Source organism: Alosa pseudoharengus, unplaced genomic scaffold, assembly GCF_046254945.1.
Source record: "Alosa pseudoharengus isolate Yale_2024_CS ecotype anadromous, Long Island Sound unplaced genomic scaffold, YU_APseudo_1.1 YU_APseudo_1.1_scf_2, whole genome shotgun sequence".
Lineage (NCBI taxonomy): Eukaryota > Metazoa > Chordata > Actinopteri > Clupeiformes > Clupeidae > Alosa > Alosa pseudoharengus.
The window spans coordinates 3,752,501-3,762,500 of NW_027468663.1; the positions used below are offsets into that span (position 1 = coordinate 3,752,501).

Genomic DNA, 10,000 nt, shown 5'->3' on the forward strand with positions numbered 1-10,000 from the left:
TATCACAAAAACCTCCACCAGACCACTTTTCCCCATTCCCGCAAAACCAACACACAAAAGATACATTCCCACTAGCCCACTCCCACCCTTGGCAACCCCCCCCAAACCTCCCGGCACCTCCCTTCCCCATACACCTCCCTGTACTCCTCCACCCTCTTCGCAAAAGTCCCCAAAAACAAACAAAAAACCCGATAAGGCTCTACAGCAGGCCTCTGCTTTCTAATGCAGTCCTGCCGCCAATTCCACAGGGCCATCTTCACGTAGGAAATAAGGAGCCACACAGCCACCCTTTTCCCCACCCCCACGGCATCCAGGCCCCTCCCCCACAGCACCATGTCCGAGGACAAGTCAGGTCCTCCCCAGCCTCCCCACCATTGCCCCACCAACCCCCAAGTTCCCTGTGCCCCAGGACAGGACCAAAAGGCATGCTCCACCCTCTCCTCCCGCCCGCAACCCACTGGACACAGCGGAGAGCGACTAACCCCATGCCGGTGCAACCGCTCCCTCACCGGCAACCGGTCAGCCGCCCCAAGCCAATGGAGATCCCTCCCAGCCCCACACAACTCCTTGGGCTGCAAAAGAGCCCACTCCACTCCACCCCTCACGGCTGCTCTATCCCCATAGTCCTGCCACCTCCTCTCCATGATGCCCCTGTACAGGGCCCTATGGTCCACCACCGTGTCCCCCTCCAGCGCCCAGCTGTTCCCCTTTAAAAACCTGGCCACCCTCTCGAAGTGGTCAGGCCGGTCCGTGGACCACGGGGCTGAGGAGCTCAAAGGCCTCAGGCTCCTCAATAGGAACCCCAGCCAGAACCGCCCCCAGAACTCAGCCCTGTGAACCCCCCCTCCCCCCGCCACCCCACACTGAAAGGCCACGAACAAGGCAGTCGCCCTCGCCGGTAGGCAAGGTACTGCCCTGCCCCCCTCCGCCACCTTCCTGTACATCACCTCCCTCGCCACCAGCTCTGTCCTCCCACTCCACACAAAAGAAAATACTTCCCTCTCCAACCTCCTCCCCCAAAGAAAAGGCATCGGGAAGACCACAGCCAGGTGGTTGAAGAGTGGCAAGATGTCCACCTGCACCGCGACCACCCTCCCTGTTAATGAGAGGTGCCGCGCCCTCCACCTCCCCAACCGCTGTTTGATCTTCCCGTACATCCCCTCCCAGTTCCTCCCCGCCCTATCCCCCCTCCCAAACCACAACCCCAGCACCTTCAGACCATCCGCTGCCACCGTAAAACCCCCTGGTGCCAACCCCCTACCCTCCCATGCCCCAAAAAAGGCCACCGACGACTTGGCCATATTGACCTTCGCCCCCGACGCCCGCTCGTAGGCCTCCAGAGCCCCCAAAACGCACCCAAAACCCCTGTCGGAGGTCAGGAACAAGGTCATGTCGTCTGCATATGCAGAGACCTTTGCCGCCTGACCCCCGCCACCCGGGAGGTGCACACCCAGGATCCCCCCATCCCCCCTAATCCGCTCTAGCAACGGCTCCAGGACCATGACGTACAGGAGGGGAGACAAGGGGCACCCTTGCCTCACCCCCCCAGCCTGTGCAACCCACCTAGACCGTACCCCATTCACCCCGATCTGACTCCCCACTCCCCTGTACAGTGTCTTGATCCACCCCACAAAACGGGGCCCAAAACCCATTTGCTCCAGGACCAGGAAAAGGAACCCATGACTGACCCTGTCAAAGGCCTTTTCCTGGTCCAGGCTCAACACCGCCAGCGGCAGCCTCCTCTGCTCCGACCAGCAGATGACGTCCCTTACCAGGGACAAGGATAGCCCAGCCGACCTACCCCTCACCCCACAAGTCTGGTCCGCACCGATTACCAGCGGCATCACCCTCCTCAGCCGAATCGCCAATACTTTGGCGACCACTTTATAGTCCGTGGAGAGGAGGGTGATGGGCCGCCAGTTCTCCAGCCTGGTCTCCTCCCCCTTTTTAAAGAGGAGGGTGACCAGGCCAGACCTCATAGAGGCCGTCAACCGGCCCGCCCCCAGACACTCCCCCACCACCGCCAACAACCCCTCCCCAAGTATATCCCAAAACGCCTGGTAAAAATCCGCCGTCAGGCCGTCCATCCCAGGTGACTTGCCACCCTTCATGGACCTCACGGCCTCCGTAAGCTCCCGCAAGGTGAAATCCCCATCCATAAAACCCCTCTCCTCCTCCCCCAAAACACCCCTCACCCGTGACACCAAGCCCCTCACCCGCTCCCCATCCCCAATACGCTCCGAAAACAAGGATTCATAAAACCCCGCCGCCACCTCCGCCATCCCCCGAGGGTCAGTGACCAACCCCTGCCCTCCCTGAAGCCCCCTCATCCATACCCTCCCCTGCCTGGCCCGTGCTGACTGAAAAAAAAATTTAGACGGCCGCTCATCCTCCCTGGCTGCCACTCTGGCCTGGAGACCCAGCCGCTTCGCCCTACCCTCAAAAAAAGCCTTCATCTCGGCCTTCAGGGCACTGATCCTGACCCTGAAGGACCCCCGCCCCTGTGCCTGCAGCCCCCACAGGAACTCCAGCTCCCACGAAAGGCCCCTAAGCCTTTCCCTCCGCCGAAGGTTTTCGGCCGCCACCCACCCTTTACAAAAACAGGCAACCTGCCCCTTCATGGCCTCCCACCACCCAGCTGCTGAAGAGAAACCAGGCCGACTCTGCCTCCACCCACGCAGCAACTCCCCACACTCCCGCCGAAACAGCTCGTCCCCCAACAAATGGTTGGGGAACCGCCATCTCGGCCGCCCCCTCCCCACCAAACCCACCTCCGCCTCCACCCCAATGGCGCAGTGGTCGGAGAACCAGACTGGCCACACCCGGAAGCCCCGAAGAGGCACTCCCCGGCGAAAAAACAAATAGTCAATCCTTGACCTCACCCCCCTTGAGTTTCCCCAAGTATCCCCGCGCCCACCATCCCCTGCCACGCTAAAAGAATCCCGCAGCCCAAAGTCAGCACACAAATCCCGCAACTCCCTCCCCTCCCATGAATTAATGTCCAACTGCACATTAAAGTCCCCCCCCACCACCACCACCCTATTCACCATCAACAAAGGCGCCAACCCTGCAAAAAAACCCCACCCTGTCCCCCCGCACACTTGGCGCGTAGACACAGATAAAACGAAAGTCCACCCCTCTATACTTACAATCCATATAAAAAACCCTCCCTGGTTCCACACTCACCTCCACCTCCACCACAAAATCATAAGACCCCAACAGAATCCCCACACCATCAGAATGCACATCCCCCACCCCCCACCCCGAAGGCCCCTTCCCCCACCCCTTCTGGAAAACCCCAATGTCCCCACCATCCCGTAAATGGCATTCCTGCAGGAAAAACACATCACAGTTCAAAGTCCCCAGGTAAGCAAACACAGCTCCCCTCTTCCCACCATCCCGCATCCCCCTAACATTCAGAGAAACAAAGTTCATTCAAAAAAAAACAAAACCCAAACCCAACCACCCCAGCCCCTCCCTCCTCCCACACATACAAACAGCACAAAACCCACACCAACATGTCAGTATTACAAACAAACCCCCCCATCAAGTCACTTTCCCCTGCTGTCCCCCAGGGCCCCCACGTCCACGCCCAGAACCCGACCCGGCACCCACATTGCCCTCAGTTGCAGGTAGTAACCCGCCCTTACCAGCAGGGGGGGGCGGCCCGCCCAACACGGCCGTCTTGGTGGACAGCAGGACACCCACCGGCCCTCCACACGTCGGCGCAAGCGCCCCAGTCCGGTCACCTGTAGACTGCTCATCCACGAGGGCCTCAGAAGCCCCAGCCGGCACCTCACCCCTCCTCTCCACACCAAACACCGGAGATCCCGGCAAGCCGGCATCGCCAGAGACCGAGCAGGGCAAGGACGGGCTGGGGACCGCCGCCGCCAGTGACGCCAAAGCCTGGAGCTGCGAGCTCGGCGTCTCCGGCACCTCCACCACATCCTCCGGACCCACCTCCGACGATCGCTGAGAGCAGGGCCCGCCATCAGCCCCGCCGACGACCACCACCTTCTTTGAACTCCCGGCCTCCTCGTCCCCGACCGCCGACGACTGCCGCTTGAGCACCCGTACCTCCTCCATCTCCTCGTCACGCACGTCCGACGCCGTGTCCCACTCCAGGCTCAGCGACACGTCATCAAAATCCAGCGCAGACACCTGAAGAGGGCTAAGTGGCTCATCGCCCAGCAGAGGGCGCACCAGGGCCCCCCCACGACCATGCGGCAGCCCTCTTTGTTCACCAGCGCTAAGGCTAACATTAGCCTCAGCTCCACCTGCTACCTGGACTTCCAGGCCACCCAGGAGACTGAGATTACTCTCAGGAGGAGTCTCCAGGTCCTGCGTCGTCAGCAGAGCCGCATCAGCCATGCCTGTCGACCAACCGTCCTCCGTCACCCCACCAGCCTCCAGCACGTCCACCACCGCCTCCGCCGCCGTCTCCACTGACCCCGTCTCTGCCACACGTGGAGGCGCTCCAGCTTCCCCAGCCCCCAGGTCGTCCTCTCCCCTCACAACCTCCGCAAAAGTTTTCTGCCGTTTAGGGCAAGTTCGGTACAGGTGGTCAGGGCTACTGCAGAAGTTGCACTTGAGAGGAGCAGTGCACTCCCTTGCCATGTGCCCTGCCACCCCGCACCTCCGGCAAACAATTCCGGTACACGCAGCCCTCATGTGTCCCCGCTGCCCACATCTCCTACAGTAAATAGGCTGCCCTTGATAGGACAAAAAGCCTCTGTTCGGCCCCAACGAAAAATTCCCCGGAGGGTGAACCGTAAGTCCCGGGTTTACAGGGTCATCTCTAAACTTAACAAAAAATTGGCGGCGGCCATTCCAAACCCCAAACTTGTTTAGGCACTTAGCCCCCCCACGAACCTCCTCACAATACAAATCTAAAAAGGCGGCAATGTCTTTTAGCTCAACCCACGGGTTATACAGATGCACATGTAGCAAAATGCTAGCATGGCCAAACAAAGGAACTAAAGAAAGTCCTCTTACCAGATCCTCATCCTTACGCCGTTGAAAGTCCGAAAAGAAAGCCAGGCAGTCCTTGTGCTCCAAGAAACTCAAATCATAGAATCCAACCGAAGAAAAGTCCTGAACACACAACAGCCTTGATCCGGGAAACGAAAAACCCTTCTCCAAAAGATCACCCATCACGAATTCCTCCGTTACCTTCCTCCGCACATCCACATCATCTTCCAAGATAATCCTCACTGTGTTACGAAGTCGCACCAGGGGGGCCGACCGAGAAACTCCACTAGTCGTCATGACTCAATTTAACCACTTGATCTTAGCCAAAAGGCCGAGAAGCGATACCCCACAACTGCACGGGGTCCGGCGGCCCCTCTAGCGACGCCCCCCGCGCTCACATGGTTACGGGGGGAGGCGGGGCCAGCAAAAGCCGACCGCCGCCGCTAAACAAAACACCACGACGCTTGACTTTGGACAGGCAGGTGCAGCTCCGCCGAAGCAGAGCTTCCAAAAATACCGTAAACTCGGGGCAGTTCCCCTCCACGGAAATCTTTAGTAAAAGGCGAAAGATTTGTACGAGATGAAGAGAAACCCGAGCGATGGCTGCCACAGGGCACGCTGGTCGGAGAGCACGAACGGCGCCGGTCGTGGACATGAGGGTGACTCCAAGGCGTTGCCCAGTGGCAACAAGACGGCAGTATCAACATCCCCTTTAAATTAAAAAAAAAAAAAAAAAAAAAAAAAAAAAAAAAGAGTAAAAGGGCGGGAAAACCCAAAAGGGGCCGAAAAGGGAGGTGGCGCGGTTGGCCAAAAGACCTGGCGAGGACTCCTGCTGTGTCTGTCTGTCTGTCTGTCTGTCTGTCTGTCTGTCTGTCTGTCTCTCTGTCTGTCTGTCGAGGAGGATTTCATCAGAGTCAGTCAGTTCCACTGGGTCGGTTCTTTACTTCCACAGTCAAAGGGATTTGCACCGTTCCCGGAGTCGCTGCAATACCGGGTCGATGCGTGGAGCGGACGGAGCAAGCCCCTCTTCCGTCTCCCTGTTCCAAAAATCAGATTAATATATGGTCCTCGGGTAGAGGACGTATCAGATATTAAACTGATAAGAACAGATTTTTTTTTATATTCGTTTATTGCATGACCCAGATTAAACAACCATACAAATACGTCCCCCGTGGACGACCAAAAAATTACCAGAAAAGAAAACCATAACAGTACGTCCCCCGTGGACGACCAAAAAGTTACCAAAAAAGAAAAACACATACAGGCGTCCCCCTGGACGCCCAAATCAGCTCAAAAAACATCGCACAAATAAACACATTCACAAAACCATAACACAAAATACATACAGTCATCAAAAGACAGACAATCATGCGTACTAGGGCTATAACACATCACTCGACTTTAATCAGCCCATTCACAAAACTATCAACAGGAACAAACCCATCACCAAACACACATCACAGCAAAGAGTCCACATTTCCAGGCTCCACCATACCAGTAGGAGCCCTCAAACCGTCTACATCGCACCCCAGAAACAAATCTGGGGAAGCCCCGCCTCCAGCCACCACGACGCAACTGGCCCCGGCGCCAACGGCCTCCATATCCTCACAGTCGACCCTGCCAACACACATCAGTCCCATTCATCCGACTCCGCCATGTCAGTCAACCGATTCACATCGTCCTCAGTCCAACTGAGCATTTCCCGGGCGGCCGCCCGGTTATACCGTTCCACTGCAGAGCCTGTAAAGCGGCGGCGCGCTGGAACCACCACTCGACTGCCTTTCTCCAAAGATCGTTTGCCCGCAGCTGGCACAGCCCGTGCGACCACCACCTCCTTGACGAGAGGGCAATCAGACCGTGCCACAGGTGCAACCACTCCCGCCGACTCATCCACTGCAACACCAGAACATGTCCCCTCAGCCACAGCCCTGGGGCCATCAGCCGGAGGCCCAGGAGAAACCACAGGAACACCAGAACACATGTCCTCGGCCACAGCCACGGGAGCATCCGCCGTAGGCCTAGAAGAAAGCACACTGACAACATCAACAGCCTGGGGAGCTGCCAACCGAGACGAAAACTCCAGGGTGGAATCAGAGGGCCTCTCAGCAGCAGCCCCATGCGCACTCACCACCTGCTCGCCGCTAGCCACCATCTCCGCTACCACTTGGCACACCACCTGCTCATCGTTAGCCGCCATCTTAGCGACCACATGGCCACCTACAGTCACAGGATCAGCAGGCCTCGACGGAGCCTTCCCGGGGGATACAGGGGACTCCTCTCCAGCAGCCGACCGCACGTCCACCGGTCCTCGACCCTCAGACTCTTCACGACCCACAGCAGCACTCTCCCGACCTGGGCAGACTCTAAACAGGTGCTCCGAAGACCCACAAAGACTGCAGGTCTTCGGAGCCAAACATTTCGCCGCCATGTGCTCCGTAGAGCCGCAATGGCGGCACCTGGTTACTTTACAGTCCTCTCTAACATGCCCACATTCCCCACACTTCCAGCAACCCCCAGGCCTCCCAGGGACAAACAAGTAACCCCTGTCTGGCCCCAAAGCGAAGGACTGGGGAGGCGAAGCCCCAACCTTAAAACGCACTTTAAACCTCCTCCTTCCCGTCCAAAAACCCCTTGAATCAGTCACTTTAGCACCCTCTCTCACATCATGGCAATACCTCCTCAAAAAAGTAATAATATCCTCTTCTGACACAAACGGATTAAACATATGCACAAAAACATGAGTCTCAGACGAAAAAAATACAAAATCCTTCAAGAAATCCACATGCTTCTTCTCAGAAATCCTCTTCTTAGCCAGTTCAAAAAACATTTCAGTCCGAAAAGTAACGTCAAACGTACCTTGAGGCCGATACTCCTGCAGGCAAAGAACTTCCTGCACTCCCAAATCCAAAAACTCCAGCAAAACCTTGTCCGAAAAGTACTCCCTCTTCATGTCCGTCCTTCTGCTCACCGGAACCACAAAGCGAACCGTGTTCCTCAATCTCAATGGACCCAGGGTCCCCATCGCCTTCCCGTCGCGTGCGCGAGCTGCAACACTTGATCTTAGCCAAAAGGCCGAGAAGCGATACCCCACAACTGCACGGGGTCCGGCGGCCCCTCTAGCGACGCCCCCCGCGCTCACATGGTTACGGGGGGAGGCGGGGCCAGCAAAAGCCGACCGCCGCCGCTAAACAAAACACCACGACGCTTGACTTTGGACAGGCAGGTGCAGCTCCGCCGAAGCAGAGCTTCCAAAAATACCGTAAACTCGGGGCAGTTCCCCTCCACGGAAATCTTTAGTAAAAGGCGAAAGATTTGTACGAGATGAAGAGAAACCCGAGCGATGGCTGCCACAGGGCACGCTGGTCGGAGAGCACGAACGGCGCCGGTCGTGGACATGAGGGTGACTCCAAGGCGTTGCCCAGTGGCAACAAGACGGCAGTATCAACATCCCCTTTAAATTAAAAAAAAAAAAAAAAAAAAAAAAAAAAAAAAAAAAGTAAAAGGGCGGGAAAACCCAAAAGGGGCCGAAAAGGGAGGTGGCGCGGTTGGCCAAAAGACCTGGCGAGGACTCCTGCTGTGTCTGTCTGTCTGTCTGTCTGTCTGTCTGTCTGTCTGTCTGTCTGTCTCTCTGTCTGTCTGTCGAGGAGGATTTCATCAGAGTCAGTCAGTTCCACTGGGTCGGTTCTTTACTTCCACAGTCAAAGGGATTTGCACCGTTCCCGGAGTCGCTGCAATACCGGGTCGATGCGTGGAGCGGACGGAGCAAGCCCCTCTTCCGTCTCCCTGTTCCAAAAATCAGATTAATATATGGTCCTCGGGTAGAGGACGTATCAGATATTAAACTGATAAGAACAGATTTTTTTTTTTTTTTTATTGAACATAACCAGAGCGGAGCAGCCTTGAAAATACAACACACAAAAGATACTCACAGGATACATACAACACACAAAAGATCCAGAAAAAAGTTTAAGATTAAGCTAAGACTAGAAGGCTGCAAAACATATCAAACAACGCAGAACACTAAGTAGCTCGGGCACACAGGCCCAGCCAATAATGGGCAGAAGCAGATCAGATAACCCCACAGGAAAACCATACAAGTAAACAAACAGACAACCAAATCAAATCCCAAAACCAGCACAGAAAATCCAGACGGCCATCCTTACAAACATCATACATACTAGGGCTGTACCGTGTCCCAAAGACTTTATTTTGCCCGTTCACAAATTAACCCAAAAACACAACCCCATCACCAAACACAAAACAAGCCAAATCAAACCAAGGAATCATCCTCGCCTGAAGCAACCATGCCAGTCGTAGCCTTCAAATTGTCCTCGTCCCACCCTGGCAGCGGACCCGGGGAGGCCCCGCCTCCAGACACCATCACAGAACTGGACCCGGCAACGTCGTCCTCCATGTCATCGCTGTCATCCGACAGGGGGGCGGTGAGACGGTACAACGACTGCACCTGGCACGACCGGAGACGCCGCAACGGCCCCCCCTCCTGGCTGCCATCCTCCAAGGCCCGCTTCACAGCAGTTGACACCACTCCCAAAGTCCGCTTTAAACTGTCCCCATCCCCCCCAGCAAGCTGGGCAGAGGGGGGGGGTCGGACAACCGGACCCCCACCCTCCAGAGGGCGCTCCCCAGCCACCTCAGCCATGCGGGCCATCTCCACTTCCTGTGACTCGGTGTGCTCCGCCCAGTCACCAACCGTCTTCCCCTCCACCTCAGAAGCGACTCCGCCCACCGACTGCACGGCAGCCATGTGCTCCACAGTCCCTTTGTCTCCCACACGGCCATCTTGGCGGCCATCTTGGCGGCCATGCGGCGCATCCGTCGAAGAGCCACCAGACCCCACAGAACCACCCAATCCAGCCAAAACCGCCACCGGCACCACGCTGGGAGCCGGGGCAGCAACCTGCAACACAGTATCCCCAGCAGTCTCACCCCCAGGCTTAGCAACAGACCCACCCGCCACCACCCCAGCATAACTTCTCCTCTTAGGACACGACACAAACAAATGCCCACC

General features: G+C 56.9%; 4 non-coding genes across 4 annotated transcripts; all 4 read right to left on the reverse strand.

Moving 5' to 3' along the window:
* Window positions 1-5,457: 5,457 nt before the first annotated feature.
* On the reverse strand, window positions 5,458-5,571 carry LOC143135640 (U5 spliceosomal RNA). The gene has a single exon (XR_012989078.1). It is a non-coding gene; the product is annotated as a U5 spliceosomal RNA (small nuclear RNA).
* A 357-nt stretch (window positions 5,572-5,928) lies between these two features.
* Window positions 5,929-6,127, reverse strand: LOC143135546 (U2 spliceosomal RNA). Its single transcript, XR_012989035.1, has one exon. It is a non-coding gene; the product is annotated as a U2 spliceosomal RNA (small nuclear RNA).
* A 2,071-nt stretch (window positions 6,128-8,198) lies between these two features.
* LOC143135641 (U5 spliceosomal RNA) lies at window positions 8,199-8,312 on the reverse strand. The gene has a single exon (XR_012989079.1). It is a non-coding gene; the product is annotated as a U5 spliceosomal RNA (small nuclear RNA).
* Window positions 8,313-8,674: 362 nt separating this feature from the next.
* Window positions 8,675-8,865, reverse strand: LOC143135538 (U2 spliceosomal RNA). The gene has a single exon (XR_012989029.1). It is a non-coding gene; the product is annotated as a U2 spliceosomal RNA (small nuclear RNA).
* Between the last annotated feature and the right edge of the window lie 1,135 nt (window positions 8,866-10,000).